The following is a 23,388-nucleotide window of genomic DNA, read 5'->3' on the forward strand; positions in this document are numbered from 1 at the left end:
CATCCTTGAGAGCCAGGGACAGGAGAGGAGAGATCAGGGCAGTTTCCATGGGAGGACATGACATTGGAACTGAACCTTGAAGGATGGGGTAGGATTTGAACCTGTAGAGTTGAGGGGAGGCGTTCAGGTAGAGAGAGGCAGTTCAGGTAGTGGGCCAACAGAGGGTCTCTAGAGAAGCGTCAGATGTTCAATTAGGCACAGGGCACACAGTGTGCAGCCAGGAGGTGGAGAACTGGGTTGAACAGGAGCCACTGCCTTGCCAAGCAGGGAAAGGGCTTGCTGATGAAAGTTGCTCGGGATTCTGTGATGAGTTGGAGGTGTCCTTCCCCTTCACTACTTCTGCTTTATAGAAACATGAACTAGGACTGTTCTGCAAAGCATCATCAACCTTCACAGGCTAGTAGCCAAGAGACCTCAGGCCATTCTCCTTTCATCTCACCCACCACATTAGGGGCCTCTGCTCATGCCACCTTCCCAGCCCGAGACCCTGGCTTCTTCCCTCTCCTTTACCTGCTAAGTCTAACTAAGCCCTAGTTCAACCCTACCTTGTACTTACACCTGCAGGTTTCTCTGAGCATCACCCAATTGTCACCTTCTTCTGCATGTTCACTGTGCTCTCTAGTACCCACTGAACACTTCCTTGTTCTCCGCTCATTTGAGGTATGTCTGTCTCTTCATCTATATCATGTAGCTTGTGGGCAGGGCCAATGCCTTAGCCTCTTGTGGCCTTGGCACACTCCTGAACACTTAGGAGGTGTCCCATCAAATGTCTGTGCTTAGGTGCTCTTCGAGAAGCAGAACCGCTGTGGGCCACTGTGTCATCTGTAACGAGGCACCCATCACATCCAGCTGCTAAGATCATCACCACTTGGCATTCTTTTGAAGAAAAGAACCTCTGAGAGAGCAAGAGTTACATTCTGGGCTCACCTCAAGATGATGGGGATGGAAGGTACTGGGAAAGCATATGTATATTTGTTTTTAAATGAACGGCATAACGTATACCGGGGAAGACACACAGCCCTCCCCCCCCACCCCCCGAGTGGAGTAAAACTCCAGGATTCACCTAGCAGTTTCCTACCGTGTGGTTGGAATGATCCATCCACTAAATCTTACGACTGTGGGCCCATGGCCATGGCTGACACCCCCAGAAAAAATCCCCCCAACCCCAAGCTAATGAGATACAGTTTTCCTAAGCTTTCCCTTCACTCCCACTCTCAAGGGAAAACTACAAAATCTGTTTTACATTTGGCATTTGTTCCTCTGCACCCTTCCCAGGTCAGCTAAGCACACCTAATTTAAACACAATTTCTTAATGGTTGCACTTTTGCACATGAATGCCTTTTGGCTACTGGAACTTTTTTTAGTGCTTGTATCTGATCAGTGGCCGAAGGCCTTCCCTAATTATAACTCTTGGTCTGACCTGAATGGCTGCAACAGGTGTAGCTTCTGACATGGCTTATCTTAGTAGCAACACCAAAGAAGATGGTGGTGTCTGTATTCATAATTCAACAGAAGAAAAATGCCTCCCCCTCTTCCCATTTTCCTACTGGATTTTCCAGCTGTACTACTCAGAATTACAGGAGCAGGGTAGATGAACACACCAAGAAGAACATATACCTGCCGATCTTCCATGCACCGAACTTTTTTGTGCTTGTCTTGGGAACTGGCTACTATATTCCCCTGCACAGCATCTAGGAAGGTAGCAAGACAGCCAGGAACAAAACTAAATTTTTTCTTCTCTGTCACACTTGGCTCTAGCCCTGTATTTCAGGTTTCTCGCTCTCCCTAGAGGAACTCTAGATTCTTTCTTGGCTCCCTGTCCAAGTGTCACCTATGGGAGTGAACATAAAATCTCTTGTCCAGGCGGGTATACTTAGTACAAAGATAGCCCTGAGTCTAAGTCTTGCCTCTGCCCAACACATCTCCTTGGGTGGGATGACTTGTGAGTATAACATGAAACACTGAGCAGGGAGACCAAGGAGCATGTCAACTTGATTCAGACAATGGAATAGGTTAGAAAGAAACAGCTAATGAGCATGTGTCTGAAAAGTATTAAACACAATACAGCATATTGGTGTGAGCAGCTGATTAGAGAAAAAGAAATAAATGAGCGTGTGTGTGAAAAGTATTAACCATAATATAGCATATTGGTGCTCACAGCCCTCCACTGGCAGTGAATATACTAGTTATTACCTATGGGATTTCCAAGTTAAGAACAGTGGGGAAACAGGTGCTGTGTGTGTTATATGGCGTCTTCACCGGATGTGAAGGAGGGTATGCGAAGTAGCAGTCAGGGCTTGGTGGCCCCAGAAGACAGCTAGGCTGGGAGCTGACTGCTGATGAGCTCCTCCCTGCCCTGTCTGCTCCCCACGCCCTCAGCAGTGCCAAGTCTGCCCACAGTACTCAGGGGTGCCCATCTGGAGAAGGACAGGACCTCCCCCAAGATGTTCCTTATAGGAGCCCCTGGTCAGGCTGCAGGGAGGCCAAGATATGAGGGAGAAAGAGAAGATGGAATGTCATGCCCTTCAAGATGGCTACTAAGCTACTAGACCAAGGCTGGTGACCAGCTGTCTTCTCTTTGCTCCACAGAAGAGGAAATGGGTTTGGCTACCATGGAGGGAATCAGGTTAATAAAGTTAAATTTGAAAATAATGTGAAAAGTAGAAAGTCATTCCTCAGTGAGGGAAGAAGAGGAGAACTATTATCAGTCTCAGATGGTTTAAGGCAAGTTATTCCCAGATGTACAAGTATTATCTCAAAGATTGTTGTTGTGGGTTGAATTGTACCCCCTCCCCCAGAAAATTCATATTTGAAGTTCCAAGGCACGGCACCTCCGAGCCTGACCTTATTTGGAGATAGGGTCTTGAAAGATGTCATCAAGCTACAATGAGGTCATTCGGGTAGCCTCTAATCCAGTATGACTGGGACCCTTATCAAAGGGAAGATTTGGACACAGTGACAGACGTGTAGAGGAAAGACAATTTGAAGAGACACAGGGAGAAGGATGGTCATCTACAAGCCATGGAGAGAGGCCTGGGACAGCTCCCTTCCTCAGGCCCTCCGGATGAACCCACCTGCTGACTGCTACTTCGCAGTAGCGGTGGGCTATCTCTCTCTCTCTCTCCACTCAGTCCTACTTCATTACCACAATCCTAGCAAAGTAATACAACCGTTAGAGACTCTTTCTACAACTATTAAAAATCCCCAGCAATTTATAAAAGGCATCTTTTCACATTTTATGCCCAGAAAGTCTGGTAGGATTAGTTACTAATAAAGCTGTCCTCTTGTTGGACTGTGAGTTTTGGTGACAGGGGTAATTTAACTGAGTACTCTGCCTGGACATCGTAGATACTTAGGAAAGTCTTTTTGTTTTCTGTTGTTGTTGAAAGCTCTTTAACTCCTTTTTACCTAATTCCTAAAAAACAAAAGAAACAAAATACATATGTGTTTGACCACATTCAGGGTTTTTACTTATGTCTAAATATAACTATAAGTGTGTGTGTGTGAGTGTGTGTGTGCGCGCGCGCGTGCGCCTGTGTGTGGAGAGAGAGAGAGAATTTTCTCCCAAGACTTTTAGTGGGTGGCAGGAAAAAAAAAAAAGCACCGTGCCAGCATTATAGCTGATGTTTGGTACTATTTATAGAGCCGGCCATGGCCATGTCAGATCTTAAAAGAAGCAAAACATCTGGGTGCATTCCAAAGCAGAGAGGAAAAACCTAAGTCACAACATATTATACAGAGAAAGGTGGCAACTTTACAAAAGTTACAATTTATATTTGCTAAACATAATCCTGTACCTCAGAGGATCTTAGGGAACCTGATTCTGGTGCTGGGTGTAATGAAAAGAAAAAAAAAAAAAAAACCACACACAATAGCCATTGTATCTTCAAGTTTAAAAAAGTTCGGAGGTGAATGAGTGGTTTCCAGAGGGCAGAGAACATACAACATCTCCTCAGCAAAGGGCCTCCAAGTGGCCAGTGGCCATCAACAGTCAATCAAGAGAGACAGCCTCATTGAACTCAAGTCAGCAGCTGCCCTGACATTTTCAGCAGGGCCGAAGTTAGAGCCAAAAATGTCCCTTCCCGCACCTCACTTGAAGGCAGGCAGCAGCCCCTTCCTGTCCCATCTCGCAGAGATGTCATAAGGATGAATTAAAGAAAAATATTTAAACTTATATAACACTTGGGATATCTGCACTAAAGGAAAAAAAATCACTATTTCTACAATATTTTGCAGATCTAAAGCAAGTGTGTCCTACTTTAAGCAAAACCAATATATTAAAAAAAAAATTCCAGATTTTGAAAGATATATATCAGAACTAAATTGTCCAATGCACAGAAAAGAGTAAATTCCACATAGGTTGAGGTCTCTGCTTTATTTGCCAGGGAATACCCAGCACCTAACCCCAGACCTGACACATGACATGTCCTCAAAAGGTATTTGTTGAATAAAAGAATTATTTCTATTAAATAGCCAGCTCCATCAGGACACTTAATGAATTATAAAAGTTGCAAACATTCTGTTCAGATACCCCAGGCTTCAACATGCATGATGCCATAGGTGAGATATCCCTGTAACCTGGCTCAGGCTTGGGGACCACTGTGTCCTGTGAGACACACCTGCCCCTGGATCCATGGCCACGGCCAAGTGGCCTACATCATCCCTGGCGTCTCCAGCCCCCATGTTCTAGGAGCAACCTGTGGGCAGGCCTGCTGTTTTAAAATACCTCTTCCTGGTTTCCTAGTGACAACCAGAAGGAAAGAGGGCAGCAGGCTCCAGGCTGGGTAAGGCTTTGGTAGTGACTAGACACGTAGATTGTCACCATCTGTGGCTCCCAGGAAGCTAATGGATTTCAGGGCTGAGAGCAAACCAGGGCAAGCTATCTGCTCTGCTTGCTGATGGCTTCATCACATACCCGCTTCTGCCTCCTCATTTCTAAATGTTTGCTTTCATCTCCAAAACACTGGTTTCTTCCACATTGGTCAGGGAGAGAAGAAAGAAGGATCCATACATAGCCTCCCAACAAGCTTCCAGGGAATCCACAGTCAGGCCTGATCCCCAGAGAAATACTTTCCAAAGAGGGCAAGCACCTGATCCACTCAGGTTACCAGATCTCCTATTCTTTCCATCATTTTTTAATTACTTTTATTATAAAAATTAATAAAGTTACACTGTAAGGTATTTGGAGCTACAGAAGAAAATACAAAAAGGATAACAAAAATTATCCGTAATCTCACCATCTGGAGAGAATCTCTGTTAGCATCTTGGTGTACTATAGCCACGTTTATGCACATATGTGTGTATTTCATTAGGCAGTTTAGAAGATATTTAACCTACGGCCTGATGGGCATGGTCTCATGTCACTAACATTCTTCAGATATTTTTATTTGGCTACCTACTACTCCACTGTATGGATGTACCATAATATATTTAACTAGTTCCCTTCCAAGGGGGGAAGTTGATTCCAGTGTTTCAGAAAAACTAATAGCACCACAGTGTACACGTTCATACACACATTTCCTCACATCTCCAATCATTTCCTCAGGATAGAATCTTAGAAGTAAGTCAAAAGTATGGAATTCCCCAAAATCATGCCTACCAGAAAGGTTGCACCAATTACAGTTCTAATAATAGGACCTCATACCATTCTATCATATCTCCATGACACTGAGCAATGTCATTTTTAACCTTCAGTAATTTTATAGCTGGAAAAATGGCATCTCATCTCCATTTTAATTAGCACTTTTATTATTGTTATTATTAGCATTGTGATCAGTGGTAAGAACTCAACCTCACCACCATATGGCATCCCGGCATGGTAGGCCCTCTCATCCTCCTGCTACAGAGGGAGAAACCGAGGCCCAACTGAATGACTTTGACAAGGTCAAACAGCTCACTTTCAGAGCCAGGATCAAAGCCTGACTCCAGAACCCCATCTGCCTAACTATTTTGCTCTGCTGATTAGTCATAGAGTCAAACATTTTTCTGTGTCTTTAGCCACTGTTTCCTCTTTCTCTGAACTCTAGTGCGTTTATTTTTCTGTGTAGAAAAACAGCCCTCAGCATTTTGGATGTTTTGACACTACACGCTTGTGCCAAAATTCACACATCACACCCGACCCCTCCTTCCTCAGCCCAACCCAGCCACCCACCCATCTCCCCACACGTCAATTGTGACACATCAAGTGTCTCCTCTCTGAGTTGCAAAAAGTTTAAACTGGCTTCACCTGAGCCCTCTTGAGATTACTCAGAATGCCCTGGAATTTAACTAAACCCAGACTGAGAAATATCCATTCACAGTCAAAAAGGTGATACTTAGTGTCAACCATGGGGCCAGATCGCCTGGAAGGGCTTGAAAACACAGCCCAATAGAAGGGCCCATTAGAAGCGTCCTCTCCACACAGAGACAGGAGTATCTCCTGACAGACAGCTCCCACGTCAATGTCACATTTAAGTGCATGGGCGGGTACCTGTCCACCACCGTCACTCCTCAGACACCAGAGGAGATGTGTGCCCACCCTGCCCCCCACACACAGGTGAAATCCTCTCAGCAGATGAGAGCCCCAGAAGCTCTGCCACAGGCAGGTGGGAGACACCCTCCTACCCTGCACACCACCTCACCCTGACAGCTGAGAGGGAGCTGGCTGAGGGGGCTCCCCTCCTTGGGGGTCACCGGCTTGCCCTGGAGTTCATGGCTCAGGAGAGTTCTGCAGGGTCATAAACCAGCCTCGCGCCTGCCTCGGAACTCACCCTGCAACTCGCAGCCATCATTTGCTTGTTTCAGCTCGGGTTAGGGAGATGGATAGGATTTTCCCATAAATCACTTGATTAGTGTGAGAAATCTATGTTCCTGCTGTTCTAAGCATTGCAGGGATTTTGGGTTCCCTTTAAATCTCTCTCAATATTATGGTTCTTGCAGCTTTCATTGTTTCTTTCCCAAGATTTATTTTTTTTGAAGGCACTGCACTATTTGGCAATTCTATACTGTTCCTCTCTGGTACGCTGACCAGCAATATTTGGGACGAAGCACTTGGGAGCTCTGAAACCCAGAAACAGGTCTTCCGACCTTTTTACTAGCCACTCAGAGATGGCTACTGCAGCAGAAGCCCATGGAATCCATGACCTGCTCACCCCAGCCCACTAGGCTCGCCCAGCCTGGCCCAGCCTTAGAGAGAAGCCACCCCTCCCACCCACACCCCGTCACCCTGCATTCCCACAGATTCTTGCATACGTGCTCTACTATAGGCACTACGCTGGATACTTTAGAGCTAACACTCCACTTAATCCCTACAACAAATCTATGAGATGGTATCATGAAGTATTTGAGAGCTGGGGAAACGAAGGCTTGGAGCAGCCACAGGGACTCTCTGAGCCAGGCCCTTGGAGATAACTTGGGTTTGGATAAACTCTGGGTCCCTACACCTCTGCACTTCCATATTCCCTACTTCAACCCCAAAAGACCACCAGAAATAAGATTTGGAGAAAAGACGATGCGTCCTCTTCCTGGGTCAGCCCTGAGCCACAAACTCCATAGTGCCTTTGTCACTCCCACAAACAACCTCGGGCCCTAAGTGAGCACAGGGTTTTGGACCCTTTGCCGTCCAAGAAGAGTGCCCTCTCTGAAACCCGCATAGGCCCAGGGACAGTCACAGGTCCTATACATGCCCGGTTTTGTACTAGGCCATGCCCCTTCCTGGGCTGCACTGACAGTGCATTGAGGTAAACCGGGTCCCTTGGCACACTTTCTGAAGTCCCCAAGCATCCCCCACTTCCCTCAAGCTGCACTCACCCCTCCAGCGCCGCACACAGCACAGTCTCGGAGGGAAGCCTCTGCCTGCTTTCTGCTGGGTCTATGATCTTAGACTGTTCTCTCTTCTAAAGCCCCCAAGTCAGTTTCCTCCCACCAGTCCGACTTGTGCCCTCATCTGTCTTCCTTGCTCTCTCCCTACAGGCATCTAACTAGAACTAAGGAGGTGTTCTATTTCTTCCTACTTTCTATGAACAGTTCCCTCTTCCCAAACTGTAGGGACTTCAGGAGGCCACTTCTCTACCTCTCCTCCCTTTGTCCTAGGACATTTGCAAGGATGACACCAGAGGGTTCAGTCTCCACCTTACGGGGTCCACCCCACATTCAGATCAAGGACCTTGGGTCGGTCCTTTCTCTCCCCAGGACAATGTCTTCACAGAAAACTTAGAGAGAGGGGGGGCGCCTGGGTGGCTCAGTTGGTTAAGTGACTGCCTTCGGCTCAGGTCATGATCCTGGAGTCCTGGGATCGAGTCCCGCATCAGGCTCCCTGCCCAGCAGGGAGTCTGCTTCTCCCTCTGACCCTCCCCCATCTCGCTCTCTCTTTTTCTCTCTCTCTCAAATAAATAAATAAAATCTTTAAAAAAAAATTAGAGGAATCCTCCTCTCATTCCTTCCTCTCTCCTGCCTCATAAAAAGATGTAAAAAATAAGTAAGAAATCTCAAATAAAAAAGCTTTAGAAGGACAGAGAACAAAATACAGCCGGCTTCCCCTAACTCCCCCAACCCCAGGCCAGTGGCCTCTCTCACCTCATGCAATGGTCTGATTTGGGAGAAGTGATAGTAACTCCAGTGAGCAACTCCATTTCCTCAAAATACAATCATACCAAAAAAAAAAAAGGAACTATGCATCATGATGCATTGTGATGGATTTAACTAGACTTATCGTGGCGACCGTGTTGCAATATATTCAAATTCAAATTATGTTCTTCACCTGAAATTAATATAATGTTATATGTCAATTATAGCTCAATTAAAAAAAAAATACAGCCATACAAGAGCCACCTGGGTAGGCAGCTCCAGGCCTGTGGGAATCTGAGACTGTTTTTTGAGGACTTTCAATCCACACCCTCGTCTTGGCCTTATTAATTCAGTCATAACTCTTCAGAATTTACAAAGCTCAAGTGATAGCATCACCACAAACATTTTAATTTTGATTTAGAGACTCACACCCTCTTCATTGTCTCCCGACCCCTTCCCCTCTGTGCTCAGGGGCATCTGTCTCCACGGCCCATGACCAAGGTCCCCTCCCCACCAGGCAGCTCTTGGTCCTCCTTCCCAGTCACTGAGAAAATGAAGCAACAGGAGAGAGTCCCCACTCTGACCCCCACACATCCCACCCGACTTCCTTGTGACAACTGCCCTTCCCTCCCTGGCTGTCTACTCAGCCAGCCAGGCCACGCCTGCCCCAGTCACTGGGTCCCAGCCCCTCCCTTCCCATGGCTCCAGCAGTTGTCACCTACATCACCTCTGTGCTCTTGACTCGATTGTTTCCACCAGCACACACACACATCCTGATATTTCCCCCATTTTAAGCACACCCCCCCACACTCCTCCATAAGGTTGTTTCCATAAGCTATCTCCAACACCTTTCCACAACCCGCTCCGAAGAGGCCTTCACCTCACGCGCCATCAGCTCGCTGGTGGCCTCCCTGCTAACGCTCAGTTCTCGGTTCCCACCGACTTCACACACCAGCAGTATGTGAGCAGGCCGATCACTCCCTCCTTGCAGGTAGAAGTTACAGAAGATGAGACCTTCCACCTTCAACAACTTAAAGATTTAAGGGTCAAAACTATTCAGGGGGGGAATGATGAGGGAGCAGAAGGCTAGATGAGGACAAAGCAGAAGTTGGCACCCTACACCGCCCCGCCCCCCATGTGATAAGTGTGACATTCCTCAGGCACTCCTGGCTGTCCCTGAGCTTTAATAAAATCACCTTTTTGCAAAAAAAAAAAAAAAAGAAAGAAAGGAAGGAAGGAAGGAAGAAAGGAAGGAAGGAAGGAGGAAAGAAAAGAAAGTAAAGGAAAGGAAAAAAAAGAAAAGAAGGAAGGAAGAAAATGCTTCACTTAGGCTCTGAGGCAACTGTATCTCAGGGGCTGTTCCTTCTCCATCTCCTTTGCTGGTTCATCTTCACGTCCTAGTACAAAGGTCAGCAAACATGACCCGCGGGTCAGCTGCCTTATTCTGTAAATGAAGTTTCATTGAACGCAGCCACACTCATTCATTTACATGTGGTCTGTGGCTGCTTTTGTGTTGCAAAGGCAAAGCAGACTCCTGGCAGCAAAGACCATATGGACCGGAAAGTTTAAAATATTTACTATCTGGCTCTTCAACAAGAAGTTCACCAACTCCTATTCTAGATCCATAAGTATTGGAGTTCCCAGAATTCAGTCTTTGTAGCTCCTTTCTACACTCACTCTCGAGGTTATCTCATCTGGCCCCATACTTTAAATATTATCAACACACGGACAACTCCCCCAAGATTTTTCTCTAGCATAGACTTCTTCTCTGAACTCTAGACCCATAACCCAATGGACTAGCAGGCATTTCATTTAGATGTCTAACATCTCCCCAAACAAAATTTACCTCCTGTTTCCCCCAATTTTTCCCTTCCACAAACTTCCATCTCACACCAAAAGCCTTGGAAATCATCTGTGAACCCTCTTTCTCTCAAACCCTACGTTCAACCCATCACGAAATCCAGTCGGTTCCACCTTCAAAATATATCCAGAATCGGACTGTTCCACACAACCCCACCCCACTCCACTGCTACCACAAATCCAAGCCACCACCCCCTCTAGCCAGGATCATTGCCTCCACACAGCTCTCCCACAGCGTGCTCTCAGGGCCCGCACCAGGCAGCCAGAACAATCCCTTCAATCATACACTGTGTTACTCCTTTGCTCAAAACTCTCCAGGGGTTTGATGAAGCTCCCCTTGGCCTCTTGGCTACATCTGACCCCCCAAGTATCTCCAGCTTCAGGACCTCTCCTGGCCTGGACTGCCTTTGCCCCAGACATCCTCATGGATCACCCTCCAACAGTCCTGGGTCTCTGCTCCGGTGTTACTTTATCACTGAGACCCTCCTGGGGACACACCCTCCTGGACACACCCTCCCCACACACTCTCCCCATTCCCTTGCTCTGCTTCATTTTTCCCCATTTCACATATCGGCCCTCCTACGAATTGACTTCTTTGTTTGCCATCTGTCTCCCCTCACTGGAATAGCATCTCGGGGAGGATGGGGACTGGGTCAGTTTTGTTCATTACTGCATCCTAAAGCCTTAGAACTGTGACTGTCAATTCTCACTATTTTGAGCAATGAATAAGTGAACACATCACATTTCAGAAGCTCACATCCCTGTTCAGGAAACTGAAGGAAGAGGGAGAGAAGCCCATCATTTCCATCAGGGTGAAATCAAAGAGCAGAGCCAGCCTCAAGCTCTCCCAGCCCTGTAGCCTGGAGCATCTCTCACCGACCTGTCCCAGGGAATGGGCAAGTTACCCGGTCGTCAGCAGCAAGGGGCCTACTGGCCAGCCCCTCCCTGCACCTCTCTGCAGAGCCTCCTGGAAACCAGGAGGAGGCAGGATGGAGAAACAGACAAGGGGCTGCTCTGGAGGCAGAAGGAGTCCCCTTTCCCCCTCCTAGACCCCCATGGTCACCAGGCCTGGACCAGAAGGGGTGGCACAGCTGGGGCTGTGCAGTTGAGGGGCACCTGGGTGGCTCAGTCGTTAAGCTTCTACCTTCGGCTCAGGTCATGATCCCAGGGTCCTGGGATCGAGTTCCGCATCGGGCTCCCTGCTCAGTGGGGAGCCTGATTCTCCTTCTGCCCCTCCTCCCACTCTTGTACACGTTCGCTCGCTCTCTATCAAATGAATAAATAAAATCTTTTTTAAAAATCTACAGTTCAGAAAGAGGTTATGCTTCTGCTTTTTCAGTGTGCTAGAAGTTGCTTCCTCATTTCCAAACACCACTCTTGAGTTCCCCACCTCCTCCCCATTCTGCTCCCTTTTTCTTTCTTTTCCTTTTGGCTCATAATATTTCCTTCCTCTTCTCATATTCTGAAAACCTTAAGTTCCAGACAGGCAGAGGAGGGCTGGCACAATAGGAACCAATCCAATGCCCCTTCCTGTGTTCTGGAACCCTGCAGGGCAATTTCGTTTTCAGTGGGAGCAAAATCAAGAGAGGCAGCGAGAAGGAGGGAATCCATAGGAAAACCCCAACCCATTAACTTCCTCCCTCCCAGTGGCATTGCCCGAGCTTATTACACAGGAGGGATTCTGAGAAATGAAGCAAAGCCTGGGATGAGGGACACGCAAGGCACCTCTCCGCATCACCCCCTGACGGAGCCACATGGCCCCTCAGTGGCCTCCAACATCTCATGCTGTCTCTTGGCTCTGGATCACCACTCACACCCAGAAGGTCCCTTCTCTGTCCCAATCGCGCTCATCCTTCAGGGCTCAGGACCCTCATCCTCCACGAGCCTTCTGGGATCACTTGTGCTCTCGTTGGCATCCACTTTTCTCAGGACCTACTGGACTCAGCCTCATGGCAGGACTCAGCTGAATGCACCATGTTCCGGAAGTCCCCTCACATGTACTACCATCAGCTAAGTCATCAAGTACCTGCCAGGGCCACACGGGGTGCTGTGGCCCACCCCCGCCACACCCAGGACACGTGCCAGCAAGAGGCCCCTATCGATTACGAGTAGGGTGGTGTCTGCGGGCAGAAAATCTGGTTTGTTCCATGCGAGCTCTTCTGCCTATTGCCCATACAAACTGAGGCAAGTGGCTTTGCCTTTCCAACTATCTATTTCCTCCTGTGTACAATGGGGAGAAAGACACCTGCCCCATCTACCTCTGAAGCTTGCAAATACAAAACGTCATACAAATCTGTGTTGTTATTAAAATAAATAGAGCAGCAAAGCAGCCACGCGGCCCACACCAGTCCTCATCCAGCCCTACCTCTTAGCAGACCTCTCCACTCTCCCCTTGGCCTCTTGGCTGGCCAGCCCAGCACAGCCTTCCGTGTTTCTTTCCTTGTACTCCCCTGTTCAGCCTGTGAAAGCCCCAAGATGTGGCCCTCACAGCCCCACCTGCTCTGCTGAGGGAAAGCGCCTCAGAGGGCCCCCATGCAGCCTGGGCACACACCATGGAGCCAGCCAGCTGTGACCGCCACAGACAGCGGGACTCTCAGGCTGCCCAGAGTTTATGGAACAAAGGAAAGCACCAGGGGAAGCAAAAGCAGTCTGGAAAACCAGCCACAAATGAGGCACTCAGTCAGGAAGCAGAACCAGGAGGGCACCGCTGGAGACCCTCCGCACCCAAAGTCACTCCTCTAAATGTGATGGCTGTTGGGAGCTGTCCGTGAATTCACCCGGTCTTATTTAATAGGTGAGTTAAGCAAAAGGTATGGCTTCTGGGAAGGAGAGGAGGGTGCTCCACACCTTCCTGCTGGAAATCTGCCAGCTATCCACAATAGCACGAGAAGCTCTACAAGACAGCCCACTCCAGAAAGGGTGCTCAGGCTCTGACACCCAAGTTCCTTGTCACCTAGCTCTGCCACTCACTAGATTTGTGACCCTGACCCTGACCAAGTCATAGCCTCCCTGAGTCTCAACTTCTCCACTTAGGACATCTGCAGATGTGTGTGAGGCATGTAAACACACCACCTAAAGGCTAAGCTAGGTCTGACCACTGTAAGGGACAAGGCTGGTGCTGTGTGTGGAAGCGGAGAAGAGGGAAGGGGAGCAGGAAGGCTGCCCCTGCCCGTGGTCACCCTTCCCTGCACAGAGATCCTGCACCCTCAACATCGGAAGCCAACTTTGAGCAGGGGAGCTCGAGCTGCTCGGCCTTTGTACATTTATCCAATCTCACCGAATGGACGGAGGACACCTGGCCAGCTGCCTTATGACTTTTAGGGAGCAAGACACATTGTTACATGTATAGTCCCTGCTCCAACATTTGTGGTTTGAATAACTGATTTAAAAAACGTGCTTTTCTGAGGTGTAAAACAACACACTCACCATAAGAAATTTGGAAAATATAGGAAAGTTTAATAAAAGAATCAGATGTTTCCTAAAACCCGGAGATCACCACCATTATCACTCTGATATATTGTATTCCATTCTATTTTTCATGACTGTATGCATCTTTTTTATTTACAAAATTGTATTTATACTCTTTACTTTTAAACCTTCACTTACTATATATTATTAGCATTTTCCCATATTCTTATATATTATTCAATGTAACTTTAATAGCTTCTTTGATTTCCATTTTATGGATGAGCCATATTAGATTTAATTAATCCCCCTATACAATGTTTTGTTATAATGAATAATGCTGAAAGGAATATCTTTGATTAGAACTATTTTGCACAGCTCTCATTATATCCATAGGATAAATTCCTAGAAGAGGAATTGCTTGCTGGTTTAGAGGGTATATTTTTGAGACATGTCTCCCGTGCTTGCAAATGATCTTCCCACTGGCTAAGTCTGCAAATGTCCACGTCCTGGCATTCATTACAACACAGGGCGTATCATTTTCATTTTTGCTAGTCTGGTAGGTGGATAATGATATCTTATTTCTAATGTACTATTTTAATTATTAGAGAGGTTGGGCACTTGTACGTCTCTTTCTGGACATTTGTGTTTCTTTTCTCTTTGTTTGAACTCCCTGTTCACATTCTTTGCCTACTCTTCCATCAGGGGACAGACTGATTTTTTAATACTCGATGGAAAAGAGAATTAGTTCACAGCCGTCTTTGCTGACCCTGTCCCCATGTTTAACAATCCCTCCATTAAGGCATTAACGTTAATGTCTAGCTTATATCCTTTTCCTGTTGTTGCAACCCATTTGCTCCCGTCCTGCCTGCAGTGGGGGATACTGCTCTCTCCCTTTCTCTCTCTTTCCCTCTTTCTCTCATCTACCCGTGTGACCTTTCCTTGTCACCTGTCAGCTTCTCCTCCAGGGGATGAAAAATTCATTTTCATTTTTGCTTGACTGAGGATAACTTAGGAAGTCAAAGGGTCACCCTGCGATGCTGTTCCCTCCTCTTCTCCCATTGCCAGGGTCTTCCTTCCTCCCTCATCACTGCTCACCTCGACGGCGGCAAATGACGTCAGGACCAGGCCCTTAGCCCAGCCTTGCCTCTCCCAAACGTCACCCCCACCCTCCATTCCACAACCCATGTGTCCTAAATGCGAATGTGACTGCCTTTTCCTGCCTAAAACCCTTCCGCTCCTCAGTGTGGCCAGCTGGTCCCTCCCTACCTGGGCACACTCCCACCCCGTCTCTCCTGCGCCCCCAAAAACATACCTCATGCGCTCAGATGCAGCAACACCCGAGATTTACTCATAGTGCTCTGACACACGGTGCTGTTTCATGCTTCTGAGTCCTGCCAGCACGGCGGACCTCCCCCTCCCCTCCCCCTCCCCCTCCACCTGGTGGGATCCTCTTTATTTCTCAAGTCCCTGTCAGGTGTTGCTCTTTCCAAGAGGCCTCACCTGACCACACCAAGTAAGGGTAGCCGTGTGTACCCCGCATCCAGGACATACTACCATTGTGCCCCCCACACCTTATTGCCTTCTGCTGCAGTCTGACACTGAAGCGGGGGGTCAGCCTGAGTGTCATTCTGAATGGAAAGGAACAGCAGCAGCAGGGCTGAGACAAGGCCACCCTGGGTAAGCCTGCCCATCTGTTTTCTCCCGGTTCTCTCTATGGACGTGGGCTCTTTTACCTTCCCAGGACAGGCGCGGCAGGCCCTTGGCTTTCCGTCCTTTCTTGTGCTCTCCCACCTCCTTCTCTCCCTCAGCTTCTCAGCTCTCTCCACCCTTCCAGCCTGTCTCACCACCCGGGCAGCCCAGCCCCTGGTGCCCACTGTGCCCTCTTACCCTTGGGCTCCTCAGACCCACATCCTGCGTGGCTGCCTCAGGGGCTAACGGGCTTCCCTGGAAAGTTCCTGCAGGACAAGGACCACGTCTATCTCGTTTCTGACAGACTCCCCAGCGCCTGCCTCAGGGCTGGGCACAGTGCTCAGGATGCCTTTGTTAGCACAGAAACGTGGCTCTGGACACCCCCTGCCAGCTCCTAGCCAGCCCAGCACAGCCTTCCGTGTTTCTTTCCTTGTACTCAGTGACTACACACGCACTTCCTAATTATGAATTTATTTTGTGGTGTTCATTTCACCAGTTCATCTTGCTTCGTATGTGGCTCAAACCACTGCAAGGCAAAGCCGGCATAGCCTCTGCCTCATTCTCGAGAGCGTGAGGCTGTTTTCATCAGCAGGACCCTGCTCCTCCCCTGACCCCACAGTGAGCCAGCCTCCAGGCCTTGAGATAGCCCACCCCCTTGTCACAGTGTGTGCCTTCTTCGGGCCCCCTGCCCCCCCGAAGGCTCCTCCCAGGGGGATCCAAGCATGCCTCCAAAGATGTATCTGTCCAGTGATGAATCAAGTCTGGCTGGAAGGAATGTGGACTTTCAGCCCCACGTTGTAGAAGCTTCTCTCAGAAAGAATCTGAATGAATTTCCAAATTCCGTTTTGTTTAGTAAAGGTAACTGGTGATATAAGGGTCTTGTCCAGATCCCATGCATGCTGTGGACATCTCGTTTCATTTATCCAAGGAGGAGCTTGAACTAGATGTCTCAAGTCTCTCAGCTCTGTAAGATTCAGATGGAATAATATTTTTCCTCCTCGCTCTGTACCTGGTCCCCTCTTTTCTGCTCCGGTTTCTGGCAGATACGCCCCCGGCCCTGGCCTTGCAGCAGCCCCTCCCAATCACTGACTGAGGCTGAAGAGTTTGCCGTATAAATCAGGGAAGGTGGAGTGGAGTACCCCGTGCTAGTAAAGGGCACTCAGTAAACACTGCTTAACTGCAGGTGTCCCTGTCTCCACCATTTGGTTAGAGAAAAATTAGGAGCCCAGAAAAAGTAAATGGTCTATTCAATTTGGAAGCAAGAGAAAAAAGGAGCTACCAAGCAAAGAACACTAACTCAAGGGATGGAGGACCTCGACTCTGGTCCTGGCTCTGCCATCGGGTCAGAGCGTGAGGACACCAAGTCCTGCTGCCTCCCTGGGCCTCATTGGCCACAACTGGGAATGAAAGATTAGACTTGGAGAGCCCCAAGCAGTGGACAGGCTCTGCCAGTCCAGGCGGTACCTGGAAGGGCCACGCAGGCTAGACACAGCCCTTCCTGCCAACCCAGGGACTTGGGCCCTCAGCCACTTTGATAGCCTCAGAGCAAAGGTGAGGTTTCTGGGAAACCACAAAGGGCCCTCCTGGGGAAAGGGCCAGGATCCGGGGAGCAGACAGCCCCTCCTGCAGGCTCCTCACAGCACTCCACCTCCTCCTCCAGCTGAATCTCCTGCTTACCCATTTCCTAAAGATCATCACGGAGGCTCCACAACCTTCCCTTTTTAACAACTCTTGCTGACGGAAAATTCTTCCTCATACCTAATCTAAGTCCATCTGCTGCAATTTCTGTCTATTTTCTCTCGTTCAATCCTACTGGAGATGGAGAACAGCTGGTCGCCATCCTCCATGTAACATCCCCTCCTAAACCAAAATCAGTTATTACATCACCCCTCAGCCTGTTTTTTCTGTGGCATAACAACCACCATCCCTCCGACCTGCCTTCACGGATTCCAGCTCTGAAAGCATCCCTGAGCACCGTGGCCCACACTGGAGCACGCTCCGCAAGCTCCAAGTCCTTCTGGAGCTCTAACATCCTCAGCTGGATCTAGGACTCCAGGGGCAACATCCAGAGAGAAGGGCAGAGCAGAAAGGGGATCGATGAGAAAACAGTCCAAGCCCCTGGCTGTATATATGAAGAAACTGAGGTCAGAATAGGCAAAATAAGTACAGTGCCCAAGGTCAAGTCTGAGGGATCAGGCTCCGGGTGCTAGACGCCAAATACTGCCGGCGCATTCCCCCACGTGGCTGCAGCATGTCCTTGACGGGGTGAGAGCACGACCAGCCGTCACTGAAAAGCAAAGGTCCACGACTGCCCAGACACTCCCCGCCCAAACTCCATCTTCTGAATCCCGAGGCAGATGTCTGCAATTCCACTATGAACAGCTTGGATTTCCATTAAGACCTCTGTCAGTGGCAACACTCTTAACTATTTACACCCTAGTAAGAATAAGTAGATCTGATCCTTCCTAACTCTGGAGAGAGAGAGAGATTTAGGGGTAAGAAGGGAACAAAGAACAAAGGAACTGGGAGAATGACAGGCACATTTCACTGCTGGCTAATGCGTCCAAGGTCAGTCCTTTGCATGGGAGCTGAGGGTGGGTGGGTGTCAGGACAGGGGGGCAGCGAGGGTTCTGCGTGATGGAGTCCCAGCACATCTAACAGGCCTGTGCTCAGAACCGTCTGCCCTGCCTGCCTCATGAGGGGTAGCTGCACCACCACATGTGCTCTGGGGAGGTCTGCGTGGAACAGAACGTGGTGAAGGATTGTTTCACTGCTCCCGCAGGGCAACTCCATGTGCATCCCAGAATTCTTGACTCCCCTTGGTTAACTGTTCTACAAGTGAGGTGAGCAGGGTGTCCAAAATTAAATCTCAACCTCTAGGGTGACCTTAAGTGACAGGAAGGAAGAATCAGAAGGGAAGGAAGAAAGAGAGGCATGTATCAGATTAAGTAAGATCGTTCAGCATGCAATAGCTCCCGAGCAGGGAGGGAGGAAGGGGGCATGTGTGTGTGTAAGGAAAAGTGAGTCAGGTGAACTATTTACTAACAATTTGGGCTGTGAAATTTTCCTAAGAATGAAGGGGAAAAATAACCGTGGGAGGTGAGTACATTTCAGAGCCTAGATTTCAAAACAGCCTTCATCCTGTGATGAATAAAGAGAAGCATCATGCTCCAATCTCTTCACCTTTCAGGGGATACTCCAGACTACTTCAAACCTCCAGACACGCACCCCCAGAATAACTGGGGAGTTCACGCCTCCACCCAAGAGAAAAAAGACATCTCAACAGCACTCAACGAAAACACCTAACACAATAAACGTGCTTATTTGATTTCCCCAAAACCACAAAATTAAATTTTAAAACAGAAGGACTAAAAGGCTCTTCTCTGTTAAATTTTCATATATTTTCAATCCTATTTTCAGGGGACAGTTTTCTTTAACAGCAAAATTGGCACAAAATGACAAGATCAAAGTAGGTTGGCAAAGAGATTACTGATGTGTTTATGATGAAAAGAGACGACAGGAAAGAAAACAGAAAAGTAAGGAAGGGACTTTTACTTGCCAGGTAAGTCACCCAGGGCTTGTGAAAGCAGAAAAAGGCAACCCCTGCTCAGCACAGTAGTTAAAAGAGAGAAAGCCTAGTTGCCCAATTGGGGAGAGGAGAAAATGCTTGATCTATGAATGGTGCTTGCCCAGGGTTCTGGCGAAAGCTACCATGTTTAATGAAATGACGAGTAACTAATTTTCCGCAATCAGTCCCTTCACACACAAACAGGCACCATGCTTCACAAGGAACCAATCAGCCTAACACCAGAGATTGAATTCTCCAAAGTGGATCACAGCGGTGGGGCTGGATCCTGGATTTCATGCTCCATCCAAGGTGAAGTTGCAATGATGGTGTTTTGCATTTCATCAATTATTCTCCAGCTCCTATTATGCTTTTTTTAGTCTAGAGTTGTTATTTTAACGATCTTTGTTCCAAATGGAGAACTACAAGGAAGAGGAATGAGGAGGAGGGAGAAGAAGACAAGGCAAGCGCTCCAGTGTGTCCCACTTGCACTTCCCAACGCTCCCTCTGCTCCCTCCCCCAACCCTGCCTTTTTTCTCTCCAGCATGAGTCACCATTCAGGAGCTGGTTTAAAAGCCTTACTTTGAATGTCCTCTATCATGATAGAAATCAAGCAGATCAGCATCAATTGAAAGGACCCTCAATTTTCGCTACTGGTTTTTGGTTTGAGGCACCCCTGAAACTCAAAAGCATTTTCTAGTTTTATTACTGCCTTCTTGAAAACCAAGGTGCCCCTCTCAAACTCCCCCCACCTGCTGGGTGCCACCTCTCCTGGGCTCTCTGGGGGTCATGTGCCCTAGAGAGAACACAGGGGGGAAGGTGTGTGGCCAAATATGCCCCAACAGCAGACAAAAGCTCAGCGTCCACTCCAGACGCCCAAACACAAAGGCATAATTTGCAGGGCTGTAAGTTTGTTTTGTTTACTGTCAGACAACATGTGCAGAGGAGAAAGCTGCCTATATCCTGACCAAAAAAAAAGTCAGGCAGCTGTTTTTTTAACCATTGTGAGTAGAGCTTCGACAATAAGGACTCCCACCCAAAACAGCTGTGTAAAGGAGGTGGCGAACCTGTTGTGGCAGTTAAAGAATTAAAAGCTGAGAGTGATTTGTGGAGCCAGAGAAGGGTGACTGTCATTCCCACCTCAGGAGGAAGGGTGTCATAGGGACAAGGGGTTGCTGGAGGATCTCTCCCAGGATGTTCACTTTTTCCCAGGACTGGGAATCGAACTCCCCAGCTTCAGAACTAGGATAGAAATCAGGGTGAGGCAATTCACCTGACCTCACCAAAGCCCCAGGGACTTGTAAGATCGGTCCTGGACTGACAGCTTCAGAGCATCCAGCAGGTCAGAGGACATACCTGGTGAAGTGCTGTAGGGCATTCAAGTAGGAGCCGCCTGCGCCAAAGCAGGCAGGAAGTTCAAGACCAAGCACATCACCTTTCTCTCCATGGGGACCTTGCTTCCTAGGAGGCCTAACTCCTCCTGTCTGCAGAAGTTCTGGGACAGGAGTTTTCCCCAGACCCAAAAGTGGGTCTCAGAGCAAGTGAGGCCCTTGTGATCCCACAATTTAGAATGCACAAGGGTGTTTCGAGGCTGAACCAGCCGCTGACCATGGCAAGCTTTTTTGCTTGAAGAGCAACGATCAGAAACAGTGTAGATGGTGGCTTCAGCACCCTCTGGGGCACAGACGTACCTGCACACCTAAACAGAGGCAGCCCCTAGGAGTCTGCCCCTCCCACCAGCCTCCACCTCTCAGAGTGATTGGCACGCTCTGCCCTGGACAGCCCTTCTCTGATAAGGGTGTAACCTTCACAGGGGATACAGTTTAGCTCCATCCCCCTTTATTTCAGGACACACCACCCCTGAAAAGTCTTCCAGTTTTCAGGAGCTAATCAATTAAGTAATTTTTTTCCTCCGAGAACTGTTTCATTGGTTTCTGAAGTTGTGTGTCACACAGATGCCCATCAGGTCAAACAGGACAGCCGCCCACACCCCAGGAAATTTCTTTTCCCACCCCCCCCCCAAAAATGAACTGAGACAGAGTGGGCAAAGGGTAGGAGGGAGGAAGGAGACAGAAGTTTGAGAAAGGACTCAAGTTGAAGGTCACGTAGTTGGGGGAAGGCAGGTCAAGGTAATGGAAAGGGGGCAGACCCTATGGCAGAAAACCCAACCAACCAATCATATTTCTCAGCATCAGCCTCCCAGTGATGGGTTTGCCACGAAGCAGCACATCCAGGGGTCCAATTCCCTTCACCCAACAAATCTGAATTTACACCCCAACCGTGCAGTCACCCTAGCCCCAGACCAGACCTATTTCCACAGACCTGAGTGCAGCTAATTGAGAGAGTAGTAAACAAAGCCAGTTCTAGACAGCGCAGAAGTTTTCCAAATTGTCAGCTTGTTTTTATCCCAACAAAAGACGGTGATTTCCCACCTTTGTCACGTTTCCTCCCCTAAACTTTTCTTTCTGCAATCCGTCTACATATGCTAAACCTCCAGCCACTGAGAATGCCAGAGCCGGAGCAGCACCCCCCGGGACGCAGGCAGGAGTACCTTTTCCGCGGAGCAGAGGGGCTGGCGGCCAGAGGCTCGCTGCCCTGCCGAGCCGTGGAAGGATGCTGTCAGGATGGAGCACGCTGAGGATTACGCGTTCCTGTCTCTGCGACCAGACCTTTCGGCAGCTCGGCCCAACTGTGCTAGCGATGCACTTAGCAATTATCTGCTGGCGCCGACGCCCCGCCCTCTGCTCCTGCGATTGGCTCTCCGGTCCCGGGCAGGACTGCATTGGTTTCAGCCGACCTCACTCATTGCTTTGGCTCCTACTATTATCTAAGCCATCAAAGGAAATAATTCCATGTTTCATTGACAACCTGTAAGGCTCTCCTCCTCGGGCCCGGGGTCGGGGCAGGACTGGGAGTCCAGTGGAGGGGAGAGTAGAAAAAGTGGGGGGGGGGGGGGGAGGGAGAGCTCTCGAGAAGGGGGGGGGGGTGAGAGAGAAGAGAGAGATGGAGCTATCAAGCAATCAGATTCTTGCTCCAGCATTTTAACTTCCACAAAACAGAGCCCATAGCAACAATTTTCTGGCCTTATTTTTCCCCCAACTGGTGAATGTTCCTGAGGGCAGAGAGAAATCTAACAGTGGGGTTTCTGCTTGTGTCAGGCTCTGGAAAGCAGAGCAAGGTAAGGGCTGAAGGAATATAGTGATGTTTTTTCCCGGGGCCACCCTGGAGGGCATGTGAAGGTCATTTTAGATTATTTGGGGGGACATATTATGCGCCTTCACTGGACTTTGTCCATCATTTTTCCCTCACGGTCCACCTAAACCCCCAAGCTGGAAGACAATTTCCCTTTGCAGCCTCTTCAGAGTCTCAGAAGAGCTGTTCTCAGAGTCAGTGGAAGTCTGGGATTCCTCACAATTCTCGCTGGGAGGGCCAGAGAGACAGGCATTCCAGAGCTCACCATTCTGTTGAACCCTCACCTTTGCTTATTCTGACTGGCTTCAATTAATGATTTAGACTTGTGTCATCAGCCAAAGCAAGGGGAGAGAGGAGAAAGAACTCAAGGGGTGGGGACAGCCTAAATGCTTTTCCTTGTTCAACAAAAATTCATAAAGCACAAGTTTTGGCCTGTATTTCTCTTAATGTATTTTTTTCACCATAGGCAAAGGACATTATTTGGTTGATGAATTTTTTATTTTTAAGAAGAAAAAAAAAGAATTTAAAAGGGGTCTTTTAAAGAAAGTTCTTAGAATGGCAAGTTTCAGATTAGTTAGAAACTAACCCTTCACGGTTCTGGGATCTGCACATCTTTGAGCCCAGGCTGTAGTTCCAGTTCCTCCCCCGAGGCCTGGAACCACAACAACCCTTATCACCATCTGCATCCTCCGAAGCAAATGGCCTGATCCCCCTGCCTTGTCCAGTGAGCAGCTGCTTCGTGTGCACACGCCTGGCTTCCCTAAATATATTGCAAGCTCCGTGAGGACAGAGACAGCATCATGTATATTTTTATAACTCCACAGACAGCACCTAGCACTCAGTGAGTGGGCTGACTAATAAAAACCCAATTCAAAACAAAAAGTGTGCATGGTACTACGCCTCGTGGAATCATCATGGCGCAGGCAGCCCTCATCCAGCGGGGGCAGGGTGAGGAGGGGGCGCAGCCTGGAGTCCAGGAGGCAAAAATCCCAGACTGACACTGTGACTACTGCAGCTAGGAAGTCCCTCCCAGTGCTCAGGGTCTCTGTTCTCTCTAGAAAATGAGGCAGCTCTTCATCAGTGCCTTCCTTCTCCCTCAAGCATCAGAAGGAAATGAGATGTGGGATGCA

At 48.6% G+C, this 23,388-nt stretch overlaps 1 protein-coding gene across 1 annotated transcript in view; it reads right to left on the reverse strand.

Moving 5' to 3' along the window:
- The window catches only part of ZMAT4 (zinc finger matrin-type 4), a 371,386-nt gene extending 349,634 nt beyond the window's left edge, over positions 1 to 21,752 (reverse strand). Inside the window, exon 1 of the mRNA XM_025886243.2 lies at positions 21,618 to 21,752. The gene's annotated coding sequence lies outside the window, so the exon portion shown is untranslated. The remainder of the gene's footprint in view (positions 1 to 21,617) is intronic.
- Positions 21,753 to 23,388: the final 1,636 nt, after the last annotated feature.

Source organism: Callorhinus ursinus, unplaced genomic scaffold, assembly GCF_003265705.2.
Source record: "Callorhinus ursinus isolate GAN/ISIS: 27379988/994484 unplaced genomic scaffold, GSC_fseal_2.0 scaffold17, whole genome shotgun sequence".
Classification (NCBI taxonomy): domain Eukaryota; kingdom Metazoa; phylum Chordata; class Mammalia; order Carnivora; family Otariidae; genus Callorhinus; species Callorhinus ursinus.